The sequence below is a fragment of the Balaenoptera musculus genome, chromosome 3 (assembly GCF_009873245.2).
Source record: "Balaenoptera musculus isolate JJ_BM4_2016_0621 chromosome 3, mBalMus1.pri.v3, whole genome shotgun sequence".
Classification (NCBI taxonomy): Eukaryota; Metazoa; Chordata; class Mammalia; order Artiodactyla; family Balaenopteridae; genus Balaenoptera; species Balaenoptera musculus.
Genome location: NC_045787.1, coordinates 49,071,860 through 49,089,479, shown reverse-complemented (window position 1 = coordinate 49,089,479; position 17,620 = coordinate 49,071,860). Strand labels below are relative to the sequence as shown.

Genomic DNA, 17,620 nt, shown 5'->3' with positions numbered 1-17,620 from the left:
GGTGCTGAGTACTTTGGCTGGGGTGCTTTGAACTAACCTTGTGCCTTTCATCTGAGTGTCTTAACAGTTGCTGGATTTCTCACTTAAACACACGACTTGCCTTAGGAGATAGGAGTAAAGTAACAGCAATCCTTCGTAGATAAGACTTTGGGATACAGAGATTTGAAAACCATGTGAAACAGTCTGGGAGAGATGGTAAAGGAAGCTAGGATTCCTACACAATGCTGAATAATGGGCTGGAATATTTTCTATACACCAGGTACACAGGCTTCTCTTTGTTCTAGCACACACTGAGGGTCTCTTGGACCGTCAACTATGTGAAGATTATTTCATTAAAGTTCAGCTTGGAACTCCTGAGCTCAGGTTGCCTGCTATTGCAGGCCGATTACAGACATGATAAGGCTCTCAAAACCCACACCCCAAGGATCTTAGCTTTTTCTGACACCAAAACAATCTATGCCCAAACTGCCCTTAGAGAGTCAGGACCAGTCAAAGCCATCTATACCTCCCAATGCAGTGATCAACCTCCTCCAAAAACCAAAGTTCTGTTTTTTGAGCACCTATATTTCTATCCTTTAATTCCCATACTGTTCAGTGATTCTTACCAAGCTTCATTGCTGTACTGCTGACCTTCCATAGCAATAAAATCATGTTGCCCTCTAGGAACCCTGTTCTATTATAGGTTACCTTCCTGCATCTTTAATATCTTTATATTGCTCTGTGGTGTGCTGGGAAATACTCAACAATGTGCTATCTGAAAAAAGACGTGTGTATATATACATGAGTTATTAATATTTTTTACTAATATAAAGAATGTGTAGCATACTGTTTACAAATAATACATGGTACTCTTTATTATAAATTCTATATAGCCAATGCATTTGCACTTAACATTTTCATGATTTTTTGCTGAACTCTTGTATCGATAACAAACCAATGGTTGCAAATGGCTGTAAGTCCTACATGAATGTTGGTTGATACTTTCATTTGGATGGATAAGTAGGATAAAAGTGAAACAATGAAGGCATATGTCAGAATTGTGCTTATTTGTCAATGATGTGAGTGACTTCTTTGCTGAATCAGATAGAGGTTTAAAATACCGTGAGAATATTTTCTCAAATTTTACTTTATGCTGCTCACAATAAAGTATCAACAGACATGACACACTTTTAAGTTTCATCTGCATTATTTTCTCCACTATTTCCTTAAGTCTAAACCAGGATTGGACAAACTTTTTCGTAAAGAACCAGGTATTAAATGCTTCAGATTTAGAGTCACATAGTTTCTGTGGTAATTACTCAACTCGTGTTATAGTGGAGCCATAGATATTACCACTGAGTATTGACATTATTCCAGTAAGACTTTATTTACAGAAACAGGCAACAAGTGGGCAATAGTTTGTCTAGAACATTGGCAAAACAGTAAATCAAACCTTGATCTATTAACATTTACCAGTTTCTATGGTGTAAGAACTCCATCACAGCCAATTTCAAGCTACCAGTGTGATGTTACTGAACATGTGTTTGGGAAAGAATGTGCAGTAGCACCCCATTATGTAATATTTCCACTATATAGACACAATGGGTGGAAATACCTCAAGAGTATGGATAATAAAATGTAGTATATTTATTAGAAAATGAGGAGTTTGAGTATTTATTACCTTTGGTTTTCATGTTACTGCCTTAATTATAAGGTCATACAGTCTAATTTTTGATAATCATTATGTTCAACAATCAGCTCTCAAAATTCGAAAAAAATTTGTAATTAGGCCTTGCAAGCTGGCATGAGCTGGTTCTACCACAGCATTTCTTTTCCTGGCACATTTCCCATTGGAGTTTTTATATTTTGTATTCAAGGAACTATAAAGCAGACCTGTAAATTCCATTCCATAGACATTTCATTAACTATCCATTTGTGTCAGACACTCCACGTCATTCTTGGACTTATTTATGTTACTTTGAGATGCTTTTCTTCAACTCTCCTGAAAAATGTCTGCCCTTTGAAGCTTGGCCTTCTCTAACCCATTGACTACTCTATTATTCTGTTAAATTCAGTTGATTACTTATTTCACATTCCTCTGCCATCCCAGCGTGACTTCAGCTGCCATGTGGATGACCTATAACATTCCAAGTAATTCTTTATTCCAGTGGCCTTTACGACTGTTCTAATAACATATTTCCATACATGTTTCCTAAACTTCTCAATGACTAGTTTAATATCTGGACTTTGGTATCTTACTTTGTGAATTAAACTATAAACCTGTGTTATCTTCCTAATTTTAAGATATTTAAATTTTCTTTTTTTATTGAAGTGCAGTTGATTTATAATATTTTTTTAGTTTCAAGCATACAGGATAGTGATTCAGTATTTTATAGATTAATTCCATTTAAAGTTATTATAAAATATTTGCTATATTCTCTGTGCTGTACAATATATACTTGTAGCTCATTTATTTTGTACTAGTTATTTGTACCCTTTAATCCCCTACCCCCTATATTGTCCTTACCTTCTTTGGACTCCCCACTGGTAACCACTAGTTTGTTCTCTAATCTGTGAGTCTGTTTCTGTTTTGTTATTATTCATTCATTTAACTTATTTTTTTATATTCCCATATAAGGGATAACAACGTATTTGTCTTTCTTTTTATTGACATAATTCACTAAACATAATACCTCTAGATTCATCCATGTTGTTGCAAAAGGCAAAATTTCATTCTTTTTTGTGTCTGTGTAGTATTCCATTGTATGTATATATATGCCACATCTTTATCCATTCATCTGTTGGTGGACACTTAGGTTGCTTCCATATCGTGGCAATTGTAAATAATGCTGCTATGAACATTGGGGTGCATGTATCTTTTGAATTATTGTTTTCATTTCTTGGATATATACCCAGGAGTGGAATTGCTGGATCATATGGTAATTCTGCTTTTAGTTTTTTGAAGAACTTCTATACTGTGTTACATAGTGGCTGCACCAATTTACATTCTTACCCCCAGTATACAAGGATTCCCTTTTCTCTACATTCTCACCAACACTTGTTATCTGTGGTCTGTTTGTTTGTTTGTTTGTTTATTTATTTATTTATTTATTTATTTATGGCTGTGTTGGGTCTTCATTTCTGTGTGAGGGCTTCCTCTAGTTGCAGCAAGCGGGGGCCACTCTTCATCGCGGTGCGCGGGCCTCTCACTATCGTGGCCTCTCTCTTGTTGCAGAGCACAGGCTCCAGACGCGCAGGCTCAGTAGTTGTGGCTCACGGGCCTAGTTGCTCCGCAGCATGTGGGATCTTCCCAGACCAGGGCTCGAACTCGTGTCCCCTGCATTAGCAGGCAGATTTTCAACCACTGCGCCACCAGGGAAGCCCATCTGTGGTCTTTTTGAGGCTAGACATTCTGACAGGTGTGAGGTGATATCTTATTGTGGTTTTGATTTGCATCTCCCTGCTGATTAATGATGTTGAACATCTTTTCATGTGCTTGTTGGCCATCTGTATGTCTACTTTGGAAAAACGTGTATTGAGGTCTTCTCATTTTTTTAAATCAAGTATTTTTTGGGTTTTTTTTTTTACAGTGAGTTCTATGAGGTGTTTATATATTTTGGATATTAATCCCTTATTGGTCATATCATTTGCAAATATTTTCTCCCATTCAATAGGTTGTCTTTTTGTATTGTTGATGGTTTCCTTAGCTGTGCAAAACTTTTAAGTTTAATTAGGTCCATTTCTTTATTTGCTTTTATTTCCTTTGCCTGACAAGACATATCCAAAAAAATATTGTTATTATTTATGTCAAAGAACATTCTATCTACTTTTTTCTTCTAGGAGTTTTCACGGTTTCTGTCCTTACATTTATGTCTTTAATCCATTATGAGTTTATTTTTGTCTATGGTGTGAGGAAATGTTCTATTTAAATTATTTTACATGTAGCTGTCCAGTTTTTCCAACACCACTTATTGTGTGTCTTCCACATTGTATATTCTTGCCTCATTTGTCTTAGATTAATTCACTACAAGTGCATGGGTATAATTCTGGGCTCTCTGTTCTGTTCCTTTGATCTATGTGTCTGTTTGGGGGGCCAGTACCATACTGTTACTGCTTTGTAGTATAGTCTGAAGTCAGGGAGCCTGATACATCCAGCTTTGTTCTTTTTTCTCAGGATTTCTTTGGTTATTCAGGGACTTCTGTGGCTTCATATTAATTTTTCTTATTTTTAAAAAAAGTTTTATTTTATATTGAAGCATAGTTGATTAACAACATTGTGTTAGTTTCAGGTGTACAGCAAAGTGATTTGGGTTATTACAGGATATTGAGCAGAGTTCCCTGTGCTATACAGTAGGTCCTTGTTGGTTATCTATTTTAAATATAGCACTGTGTACGTGTCAATTCCAAACTCCCAATCTATCCCTCCCCCCATATTAATTTTAAAACTATTTGTTCCAGGTCTGTGAAAAATGTCATGGGTATTTTGATAAGGATTACATTAAATCTGTAGATTGCTTTAGTTAGTATGGCCACTTTTTAATTTTTTTTAATTAATTTTTATTGGAGTATAGTTGCTTTACAATATTGTGTTAGTTTCTACTGTACAGCAAAGTGCATCACCTATACATATATATATATACCTTGTTTTTTTTGGATTTCCTGCCCATTTAGGTCACAACAGAGCCCTGAGTAGAGTTCCCTGTGCTATATAGTAGGTTCTCATTAATTATCTATGTTATACATAGTATCAATAGTGTATATATATCAATCCCAATCTCCCAATTCCTCCCACCCCCACTTTCTCTCTTGGTATCCATATATTTGTTCTCTACGTCTGTGTCTCTACTTCTGCTTTGCAAATAAGATCATCTATACCATTTTTCTAGATTCCACATACATGTGTTAATATACGATATTTGTTTTTCTCTTTCTGACTTATTTCACTCTGTATGGCAGTCTCTAGGTCCATCCACGTCTCTACAAATGACCCAATTTCATTCCTTTTTATGGCTGAGTAATATTCCATTGTATGTATGTACCAGATCTTCTTTATCCATTCCTCTGTTGATGAACATTTAGGTTGGTTCCATGTCCTGGCTATTGTAAATAGTACTGCAATGAACACTGGGGTGCATGTGTCTATTTGAATTATGGTTTTCTCTGGGTATATGCCCAGGAGTGGGATTGTTGGGTCATATGGTAAATCTATTTTTAGTTTTTTAAGGAGCCTCCATACTGTTCTCCATAGTGGCTGTATCAATTTACATACTCAGCAACAGCGCAAGAGCGTCCCCTTTTAACCACACCCTCTCCAGCATTTATTGTTTGTAGATTTTTCGTTGATGGCCATTCTAACTGGTGTCAGGTGATACCTCATTGTAGTTTTGATTTGCATTTCTCTAATAATTAGTGATACTGAGCACCTTTTCATGTGTTTGTTGGCCATCTGTATGTCTTCTTTGGAGAAATTTCTATTTAGGTCTTCTGTCCATTTCTTGATTGGGTTATTTGTTTTTTGATATTGAGCTGCATGAGCTGTTTGTATATTTTGGAGATTAATCCCTTGTCAGTTGCTTTATTTGCAAATATTTTTCCTATTCTGAGTGTTGTCTTTTCATCTCAATTATGGTTTCCTTTGCTGTGCAAAAGCTTTTGAGTTAACTAGGTCCCATTTTTTTAATTTTTGGTTTTATTCTCATTATTCTAGGAGGTGTTTCAAAAAAGATCTTGCTGCGTTTTATGTCAAAGAGTGTTCTGCCTGTGTTTTCCTCTAAGAGTTTTAGAGTGTCTGCCCTTAAATTGAGCTCTTTAATCCATTTTGAGTTTATTTTTGTGTATGGTGTTAGGGAGTGTTCTAATTTCATTCTTTTAAATGTAGCTGTCCAGTATTATTGAAGAGCACCCCTGATTGAAGAGACTGTCTTTTCTCCATTGTATATTCTTGCCTCCTTTGTCATAGATTAAGTGTCCATAGGTGCGTGAGTTTATCTCTGGGCTTTCTATCCTGTTCCATTGATCTATATTTCTGTTTTTGTGCCAGTACCATACTGTCTTGATTATTGTAGCTTTGTAGTATAGTCTGAAGTCAGGGACCCTGATTCCTCCAACTCCGTTTTTTCTCCTCCAGATTGCTTTGGCTATTCAGGGTCTTTTGTGTTGCCATACAAATTTTAAGATTTTTTTGTTCTAGTTCTGTAAAAAATACCACTGGTAATTTGATAGAGATTGCATTGAATCTGTAGATTGCTTTGGGTAGTATAGTCATTTTCACAGTATTGATTCTTCTAATCCAAGAACATGGTATATCTCTCCATCTGTTTGTGTCATCTTTGATTTCTTTCATCAGTGTCTTATAGTTTTTTGAGTAGAGGTCTTTTACCTCTTTAAGGAGGTTTACTCCTAGGTATTTTATTCTTTTGGTTGCAGTGGTGAATGGGATTGTTTCCTTCATTTCTTTTTTTCATCTTTTATTGTTAGTGTATAGGAATGCAAGAGATTTCTTTGCATTAATTTTGTACCATACAACTTTACCAGATTCATTGATTAGCTCTAATAGTTTTCTAGTGGCATCTTTAGGATTTTCTATGTATAGGATCATGTCATCTTCAAACAGTGACAGTTTTACTTCTTTTTTTCCAATTTGGATTCCTTTTATTTATTTATTTTTCTTCTCTGATTGCCGTGGCTAGGACTTCCAAAACTGTGTTGAATAATAGTGGTGAGAGTGGACATCCTTGTCTTATTCCTGATCTTAGAGGAAATGCTTTCAGTTTTTCACCATTGAGAATGATATTTGCTGTGGGTTTGTCATATATGGCCCTTATTATGTTGAGGTAGTTTCCCTCTATGCCCACTTTCTGGAGAGTGTTTATCATAAATGGTGTTGAATTTTGTCAAAAGCTTTTTCTGCATTGATTGAGATGATAATATGGTGTATCACATTGATTTGCGTATATTGAAGAACGCTTGCATACCTGGGATAAATCCCACTTGATCATGATGTATGATCATTTTAATGTGCTGTTGGATTCTGTTTGCTAGTATTTGGTTGAGGATTTTTGCATCTATATTCATCAGTGATATTGGTCTGTAATTTTCTTTTTTTGTAGTATCTTTGTCTGGTTTTGGTATTGGGATGATGGTGGCCTCATAGAGTGAGCTTGGGAGTTTTCCTTCTTCTGCAATTTTTTGGAAGAGTTTGAGGAGGATGGGTTTTAGGTCTTCTCTAAATGTTTGATAGAATTCACCTGTGAAGCAAACTGGTCCCAGACTTCTGTTTGTTGGAAGATTTTTAACCACAGTTTCAATTTCATTACTTGTGATTGGTCTGTTCATATTTTCTATTTCTTCCTGGTTCAGTCTTGGAGAGTTATACCTTTCTAAGAATTTGTCCATTTCTTCCAGGTTGTCCATTTTATTGGCATAGAGTTGCTTGTAGTAGTCCCTTATGATCCTTTGTATTTCTGTGGTGTCCATTGTAACTTCCCCTTTTACATTTCTAATTTTACTGATTTGAGTTTTCTCCTTCTTTTTCTTTATGAGTCCGGCTAAAGGTTTATCAATTTTGTTTATCTTCTCAAAGAACCCACTTTTAGTTTTATTGATCTTTGTTATTGTTTTCTTTGTTTCTATTTCAATTATTTCTTGAGTCTTTTATTTATTTGTTTGGTTTTACCAGGTCTTCTTTGCAGCCTGTGGGAACTTTTGTTGCCACAGGCAAACTCTTACTTGTGGCATGCAGGATCTAGTTCCCTGACCAGGGATCAAACCCAGGCCCCCTGCATTGGGAGTGTGGAGTCTTAGCCACTGGACCACCAGAGAAGTCCATATTTCATTTATTTCCACTCTGCTCTTTATGATTTCCTTCCTTCTACTAACTTTGGGTTTATTGTTCTTCTTTCTCTAGTTCCTTTCGGTGTAGGGTTAAACTTTTCATTGGAGATTTTTCTAGTTTCTTGATGTAGGATTGTATTGCTATAACATTCCCTCTTAGAACTGCTTGTGCTGCATCCCATAGGTTTTGGGTCGTTGTGTTTTCTTTGTCATTTTTCTCTAGGTATTTTTTAATTTCCTTTTGATGTCTTCAATGATCTCTTGGTTATTTACTAGCGTATTGTTTAACCTCCATGTGTTTGTGTTTTTTAAAATTTTTTTCCTGTAATTGATTTCTAATCTCATAGTGTTGTGGTTGGAAAAGGTGCTTGATATGATTTCAATTCTCTTAAATTTACTGAGGCTTGATTTGTGACCCAAGATGTGATGTATCCTGGAGTTTGTTCCTTGTGCACTTGAGAAGACAGTGTATTCTGCTGCTTTTGGATTGAATGTCCTATAAATATCAATTAAATCTGTCTGGTCTATTGTGTCATTTAAAACTTGTGTTTCCTTATTAATTTTCTGTCTGGATGATCTGTCCTTTGGTGTAAGTGGGGTGTTAAATTCCCCCACTATTATTGTGCTTTTGTCGTTTTCCCCTTTTATCGCTGTTAGCATTCGTCTTATGTATTGAGGTGCTCCTATGTTGGGTGCATAAATGTTTATAATTGTTATATCTTCTTCCTGGATTGATCACTTGATCATTATGTAGTGTCCTTCCTTATCTCTTGTAACAGTCTTTATTTTAAAGTCTATTTTATCTGATATGAATATTGCTACTCCAGCTTTCTTTTGATTTCCATTTGCATGGAATATCTATTTCCATCCCCTCACTTTCAGTCTGTATGTGTCCCTAGGTCTGAAGTGGGTCTCTTGTAGACAGCATATATATGGGTCTTGTTTTTGTATCCATTCAGCCAGTCTATGTCTTTTGGTTGGAGCATTTAATCCACTTACATTTAATGTAATTATCAATATGTATGTTCCTATTACCATTTTCTTAATTGTTTTGGGTTTGTTTTTGTGGGCCTTTTTCTTTTCTTGTTTTTCCTGCCTAGAGAAGTTCCTTTAGCCTTTGTTGTAAAGCTGGTTTGGTGATGCTGAATTCTCTTAGCTTTTGCTTGTCTGTAAAACGTTTAATTTCTCTGTCAAATCTGAATGAGATCCTTGCTGGGTAGAGTAATCTTGGTTGTAGGTTTTTCCCTTGCATCGCTTTAAATATATCCCACCACTCCCTTCTGGACTGCAGAGCTTCTGCTGAAAAATCTACTGATAACCTTATGGGTATTCCCTGGTATGATATTTGTTGCTTTTCCCATGATGCTTTCAATATTTTTTCTTTGTATTTAACTTTATATAGTTGATTAATATGTGTCCCAACCTGTTTCTCCTTGGGTTTATCCTGTATGGGACTTGCTGCACTTCCTGCACTTACTATTTTTTTCCCCTCTCCTCATGCACCACCCCCAACAATGGTCCATTGCCTCTCTGGTTGGCCCAGGCTTCTTCCCAGACTGCCTCAGCTCTGACGCACTAGCCCCCTCAGGCTGTCTTCACACAGCCAACCCCAGTCCTCTACATGGGGTCTGACCTCTGAAGCCCAAGCCTCAGCACCCTGCTCCCACCTGCCCCAGCGGGCAAGCCAACGAGCATCTCAGGCAGGGGATTGCTGGTCAGCACCAATCCTCTGTGCGTGATTCTCTCCGCTTTGCCCTCTGCACCATTACTGTGCTCTCCCCTGAGGCTCTGAAGCTCCTCCCATGCCTGGTCCCCACCAGTGAGGGGGCTTCCTAGTGTGTGGAAACTTTTCCTCCTTCACAGCTCCCTCCCAGAGGCGCAGGTCCCATCCTGATTCCTTTGTCTCTTTTTTTTTTTTTTTTTTTTCTTTTGCCCTACCTAGTTAAGTGGAAATTTTCTCAGATTTGGAAGTCTGAGGTCTTCTGCCAGCGTTCACTAGCTGTTCTGTGGGAGTCATTCCACATGTAGATGTATTTTTGATGTGTCTGTGGGGAGAAGGTTAGCTCCACATCTTACTCCTCTGTCATCTTGACAGTCACTCCAGAACTTTGTTATTTTCATCACCTTGGTCTCCTACTGAATGACATTCAATTCCTGTAGTTCTTATAAGTAACTTCTTGAAGTTTGTTGGAAAAATATCCAAAGATTTCTAATTTTCTCTCCCCCAGTATATAAGCAAGTAGGTCAACAATGCCTGCTGTTAACCTCTTCTTCACAGGAAAAGAAAGTCCATTATGAAGTTCTGCAGCTTTGCAGATAGGTAGAGAATGGGGGGAAATACACACAATCTGCTGTAAGTTCCACATTTATTTGGTCAATGATCTTAAACACAACAGGAGCAAAGTAGCAACACTAAGCAGGAGCCAGTGGAGCATATCTGGTAGATTTCTCCATAACTTTGGCTTCCTTATGAGGCACATAGCTGTTGGCTCAGAAAGAATCTTGCCTATCCTAAGAGAGACACAGACTTACATCACTATTTAGGAAAAATCTACATTAAAAAAGTATATACATCAATAAAGCAATAGGCTCATTCAAAGGGAAGAAACAAAATTGATGCTCACAAGTCTCTGAACAATTTCTCTGCTTTCATGTTTTCAGTGCCTTGAAAACCCTGACTCTTTGCAAGTTTAAACCAAGAATAAATTCAACAGCATTTTACTCTGCAGCATTTTACTCTGCAGCATTTCTAGAGAAACATGGAAGAGTTCTTGGAAATGCTACTTTTGTTAAAAATCAATAATTGTAAAATATTTCCTAAGTAGACAAGCCCCCATTTTTTGATCACTGCTATATTTCTGAACCCCATTTTATGCTTGTAACATAAAATACAGTTACATTGCCTCCTTGGTATCTCCCTTTAATTTTTTAAGAAAAGTATAAACTTTCGTGCTCTTCACTTTGAACTCATGCTTATTTAGAATTTTAGCTTTAGTTTCTTGTGTTGCCTTTAGTTTTTATTAATTTTGTGATTATGTGAGAAACCTTAGCCTGCCAATAAAATAAGGTGCTAAGATAATACATTGTGGGAACTGTAGTCTTGTTGTAATTTCCTTAGTTGAGATTCAACAATGAACCTTCAGGTCATTTTCAAATGTGTTCTTAAAATTTAATTTCCTTTGCTTTTGATAGTAGCATGAAACTAAGATATTCCAGTTAAGTAAGGTCATTTTATTAGTACACTTTATATGTTTTTCAGCTATAGTGAGGTACTTTGCAATGCTTTGAAATGTGCTTAGCTTGAGTGCAGCCCGAAGACTAAAGTAGACACAAAAAGCAGTGGTTTTTCAAGTGTTACAGAGTGATGGGACCTGGGACTGAGCCTGATTTTAATAATGGTTTTAGTATTTTTCTTTCTGCAACATATTCAATGCAATCATGGTAGATAGATTCTGGCTAAAACATATGAATGTATACAGAAAAATGTCAATGCTGTTACTTTTATCCTCATGTAATCAGTGAATTTTTCTGTGTACTAACCTTGAACTGCAGAAGGAAAGTATTATTCTATAGGTAAATAGCTCACTGTTACTTTTGAACCTCCAGTTAAAAAATCAAGAAAAAAGCTTTCCCTGAATAATTCTGAAATCCATAATGCTCATCTTTGAATCACTAATCATGCTGTCAATAGATCTCTTGAATTAAAAAGAGTTTTTTCCCCTTTCCAATGGAAACAAAACATTTCAAGGGTGTGGTAAAGGTAGAGTTGATGAGTGTTTGCTTTTGCAATTCTAAAGACTTTTTTGCTCTTATTTCTTTTGATATTTATTTGTTGGAGCATAAGGAGTCAGGTCCTCAAAATATGTGAAAGATAAGGCAACATGACCTACTGTGTCCTTTACTTCGTTGAATCAAAGACTGATTAGCACTAGAATTAAAACCATGGTTTTGTTTCTGTTTGTTTGCTTGTTTTTGCCTAGTGATCAACTGTACTTGACTGCTTTGATTTTTAAATCATCTTGTCCTTCAGATTATTGGATTTTCCTAATCAAGTTGAAGTTCAGCAGTCTTCACAATATGTCAGAAAAATTCCCATGATGTCAGTCACCACTGCCTTAGACTGTCATGCACTCTAAGTAACCAGACAGAAAAATCTAATTTCCCATTGTATGAACCAACAATATATATCTGAAATTCAGCAGATCGGCATTACCTGGCACAAATTCAGAGGATTATATTCAGATTCTTTTCTGACTCAGGTCCAGTGATGAAATCCTATTATATAAATATCTGTTATCTATATCTGAAGGCAGACTCAGAACTCATCATAGAGTGCAAAACAAGAAAGATGAATATATTCACATTACATTTATCCTCAGTGTAAATGTTTAAGTGAGATAGTTGAAAATGACACTGCAGCCACTAGATGAAATTCAGATTAGTGATTATCCAGAAGGTCACGTGGACTCTGTATAAACTGGGTAAATTAAACCTAAAGAAACAAAAACTTGAGAGACATGATGTCTGTTTTCAAAGGATTGCCCACTGAAAGAAGGGTTAGATTTATTTTATTTTGTTTTAGAAGATAGAAGCACACCAGATTGTGGCAGGTTATTGAATGCTGAGTTTGGCTTGATAAAAAAAAAAAAAAAAAAAAAAGTAAATAACTAGAGGTAGTCTGTAAGTCTGCCTGAACCAGCAGTGAATCTCTGTTATTGAAAATATTTTAGAGTCTGAATGACAATCTGCCAGGGATGTTGGACAGAGAACTCTTAATCTGGCAGGGAATTTGGATTTGTCACTTTTAAGGTTTATTCCAACACTGGTTCTGTTATATTCATCCTGGAATAAATAGCCCCATCGCATCCTTTCTAGACCTCTCATTTCCTTTTGTTTACCATAGGATAATACACAAAGAAGGGAGAAAAGAAGCCCAAATTCAGCTGTTAGTTGGGCTGACCCTGTTAATGAAATCTCATAAACATTTTTTTCCATACTCCTCCTTAGCTGCTTCTGGGACCATCTTTTTATGAATATGATTCCCAGATTCTCTCACCCAATTTTCATGTGGCTATTCCTTAATTCTTTTCTGAGGTCATGAGTGTTTACTTTCTCTATCCTTCTGTCAGCCTTACTTAATATAACTATTGGCCATCTAAGAGTGTGAAGTTAGAAACTTCTGTTTTCATTTATGTAAAAAAATTGCTTTTGAATGAAGCAGGTTATGTTTGACTTCTCAGCAATCTCAAAGCCCTCAAGTTCAAGGCAAGGGATAGAAAGTGACATATTTAATGCCCAGCATCAAATGAGCCAAAGAAAAGCAAACACACAATTGTTTTTCATTAAATATATCCCTAATCCAAAACTTTTCAAAATAGGTATCCATGGTCAAATAAGTTTCAGAAATATTTATAATATTCATATTTAGCATTTAGTGATCATTTACTAAGTGTATGTATCAGACAGGTTTAGAGTTTTATATACATTATTTAATTCTCAATTTTCCTATGAAGCAAAAGTTATTACTGGTCTTATCTCATAGATGAAGAATCCGAGGCACTTGCCACTTCCGAGGTACTGAATGGTAGTGCCAGGAATTCAGCAAAGTGTGTATAACCCTGTGTCTTCACTGGAAGACTGCTCAGTGACCTAAATGCACGTTTGTGGTTTATTAATCTTCACACAGGAGAAATAGCTTATCAGCTCTGTTCCAGAAGTGTTTGACTACAGGGCACTTTAATGATACATGATGAGAGATTAGTATTTTGAGAAACACCATCTTAAATTACATTTTATCTGTATCACTAGTAACCTTGGTCTCTTTTATTAGAAATCATTTCAATAGAGGAAAAAGTTCTAACTAGAAGAATCTCCATTGTGACTTGCAACAGGATGTTGTGAAATGCTGTTTGAGATCAGTTTTTATTACTGGAAGTTAGCAAATCAGGCAGAAATTATAGTGGAAATAGCAGCATGTTCAGAACAAAGTTTTGTGTGAGTGATAATGAATAACTGCTGTTCGGGATGAGTTTGGAATGGTTTCTTATGCAGCAAGAGATACAGAGATAATACATCTGAGTTTTGCAGGACTCTGTATTACAGGGGTGCCAGATGTCTAATACCAAGGATGTTACCTCAGCCATAGGGCTTGTTGAACTTCTCCAAAATCTGATAGTAAAGAAAGTTCTAATGAGAGGTGGCATGGGTGATATGGTCATACAGTGAGGGGGAAAGAACTACTTCTGCAATTTCTGGGTTGTAGAGAGATTCTGCACATTTTTTCTTTGGCCCAAAGTTGGACTCTGGAAATAGATGAGCTTGGAGGCTACTGGAAATTGCCACAATATGGACAAAAATGAGTTGCATCTGAGATTGCAGAATCATGTCTCATGCTGGAGATGAAGTTGAATTTCATGCAGGATGAAAAATGCATTTGCGAGATGCTTGGCATATACTACCCATGCAGACAATGAGCTTAGTAAGAGCTGATAACCAACCAATGGAAAGGGAACAGCAACCTTACCACCATGTACATACGATGCTCATGTAAGGAAATAGCAATTACAACTACAAGAAAGGACAGGCAACTTAACAAGGGCTGTTCCCCCTTCTCTGATACAACTCCAGAGAGGTAAGCATAGTAAACAAGGAGGGGGAAAATCTTACCATATTTACCTCCATCTCAGCCCAAGTTTCACGAGTAAGAAAGTTATTAGCAAGACTAATAAACTGGTATTGGTAGGCAGAATGAGGAGGGCTTTGCATCCAATACAAAATTAAAATATAACCTGTACTAAACAGTTTTAATAACTGAGAGTACCCCCAGAGTGATGGAAAGTTTCTAAACTTTTGTTAATGAAGCTCACCATGAAGGATAAAAGAAAATTCTCAAAGCACCATCGGTAGTAACTACTGGAAAAATAAAAAAATGTTTTGTGTATATATTTCAATAAATTGAGATTCTTCAAATTGATTAATAAATTTTGATTAAATCTATTTAGTGGTCCTGAACAGATCTGTCCTTGAGATTGTTCAGCACAATTTGAGGGATTTGACAAAATGGTCTGATTCTTCCTTTAAAAAAAAAAGAATCAGAGCCCCGGGCAGCTTGCGAGTTCAGGGTCCCTGTGCTGCGGGTTTCTCTATTTTCAGGGGCGCCGACGTGTCCTCTCCTCCTCGTGCATCAGGCCGCGCGCGGTTGTGCGCTCTGGAACTCTTTTCCGGGCTGTCGGAAGCCCAGCAGGTTGCTGGGCGCAGCTGGCACCGCCCTCCGCCCTCCCTACCAGTAGGCCGATTCTCGTAGTAGCAACCGGTGGGGAAATGGTTGTGCTTTCGGTACCCGCCGAAGTCACTGTGATCCTGTTAGATATCGAACGTACCACGACCCCGATTGCTTTCGCGAAGGACATTTTATTTCCTTACATCGAAGAAAATGTTAAAGAGTATCTGCAGACACATTGGGAAGAAGAGGAGTGCCAGCAGGATGTCAATCTTTTGAGGAAACAGGCTGAAGAGGACTCCCACCTGGATGGGGCTCTTCCGATCCCAGCAGCATCGGGGAATGGGGCGGATGACCTTCAGCGGATGATCCAGGCCATGGTAGATAACGTGTGCTGGCAGGTGTCTCTGGACCGGAAGACCACGGCACTGAAACAGCTGCACGGCCACATGTGGAGGGCGGCATTCAAAGCTGGGAGCATGAAAGCAGAGTTCTTTGAAGATGTGGTTCCAGCAGTCAGGAAATGGAGAGAGGCTGGAATGAATGAAGGTGTATATCTATCCTTCAGGGAGTGTAGAGACACAGAAACTGTTATTTGGGCATCCTACAGAGGGAGATATTCTTGAGCTTGTGGACGGTCCGAGATTGGACACAAAGTGGAGAGTGAGAGTTATCAAAAGATTGCCAGCAGCATTGGGTGCTCAACCAACAACATCTTGTTTCTGACGGATGTTACCCGAGAGGCCAGCGCTGCTGAGGAAGCTGGCGTGCGTGTAGCTGTGGTGGTGAGACCTGGCAATGCGGGGTCAACAGATGATGAGAAGACTTACTTCAGCCTCACCACATCCTTCAGTGAACTGTACCTGCCTTCCTCAACCTAGAGGAGGAGTTCCAAGGAAGAACAAACTGTCTTCACAGGCTTGTCCCTGTAGTCTAGTTTTATTCTAAGGGTAAAAGTAATTTACTTAAAAAATACATATATACACATACATAAGGTAAGTGTGTGTATGTTCAAATTACCATTCACAGGCACGTAAGTGGGAAAAAGAATCTCAGTTCAGTGAAAAGGAAACTTATTTAAAGATGATGCTTTGTATGTAGAAATTGTTTGAAACCACAACTCTAACCATTATTGAGGGCGAAATATAGTTGATAGAAGAAATTGCTACTATACAGGTCAAATGTGTTATGTTTATCAAGTCATGTACCAAAATAGAAAGGTAGGTTTGAGAAGTTACTCAGAAGCCTGGTTATTTTAAAAACTAGAAGTATTTCAAAGACATTCCTAGTAATAATCTAGTCCCCTTTTAAATTGTGAGGTAGAAGATTACAGCAACTGAATTTCAAACTATTAACCTCCCTATTTACAAATGACAAAGCTATTTGTTTCTACTCCAGAAGAGAGCAAAGTTGGGAAAGGAGACTCATTTGAGTCTTGATTCATCATGTATCTGTTACTTAAGAAACTTGCTAATCATTGTACCCACAGCAAGCAGTTGCTTTACCAGTGAAAAAGATGCACTATCGTAACAGCTAAAATAGAAATGTGCTTCCTAATGTTTAACAAAACAGTCCTAATCCTGACAGTTATCTCAGATTTCAGAGTCACCTTGCTAACTACTTCTTAGCACAGTTTGAGAACATGTTAGTCGCTGTTTAGTATTAAAAAACAAAAGGTTTACTGAAATTTGTCCATAAGACCTAGAAGAGCCCTAATATCTAATGTTTTCTTCTGAAATGGATGTGAGAAATGTAAATTTTATAACAGCATTATTTATCCTAGTTCAGCCTAATAGGATATCATGTCAATTTCATGTGGTAATTAATAAAAACATTTTCTTCTTTGAAAAAAAAAGTTTGGAAAAAGCTGAGTCATGTTTAATCAGCCACTTGGAGAAATACAGAGTAACCTGATTAGGGACAGCTGAGGCATACAGGGTTCTCATCTGTTATGAAGGAATAAGGCTGCTTGATTGTAACCAAGGGCCAAACTAAGATGCCAAGATGTGTTTCAGAGGAGGCATTAGCTCCTAGAGTAATATATAAACTAATTGCCCTGGAAAAAGATTTCTTCCAAGTGACTATAGCACAGTTAATTATTACTCCGAAAAGTGCTATACTAGAACTGGTAGGTATTGATTTATGTATTTAACATTTCAGAGTAAATTGCAATTATGTGGGTAAAATAGGCAAAGTCCTGAGACAACTTGTAAGAACATGAGTGTTGCAACCAGGTAAAGCTGAATCTTTGGGGCTCTTTGGAATTACTGTGAAACTCAGGGTTATGCATAAGGAATAGCAACTTTTTTGTTTACAAATATTTTGTTTCTTATAAATAAATATCATCATCGGAGAGCGGAACAACAACTCTCTGACAATAACTGGTATTAGTAGCAGAAAAAAGATTCAAAGAAAGCCTTGAATGGATTGGAAGGGTTGGTGTGGGAAGAAAATGGGGTTACCACATTTTGAAAGCCAAAAGTACTAGCATGATAGAAATAGCACAGTTGTGAACTAATGGGCCTCTGAAGCTCTATGTGACTTCAAAATTGTTTGCAAGTGGTCTTCTGATTCAGGAAAGATTTTTAT

The 17,620-nt window shown here is 37.1% G+C and overlaps 1 pseudogene; it reads left to right on the top strand.

Annotated features, from left to right (window-relative positions):
- Window positions 1–15,132: 15,132 nt before the first annotated feature.
- Window positions 15,133–16,081, top strand: LOC118893082 (annotated as a pseudogene).
- Window positions 16,082–17,620: the final 1,539 nt, after the last annotated feature.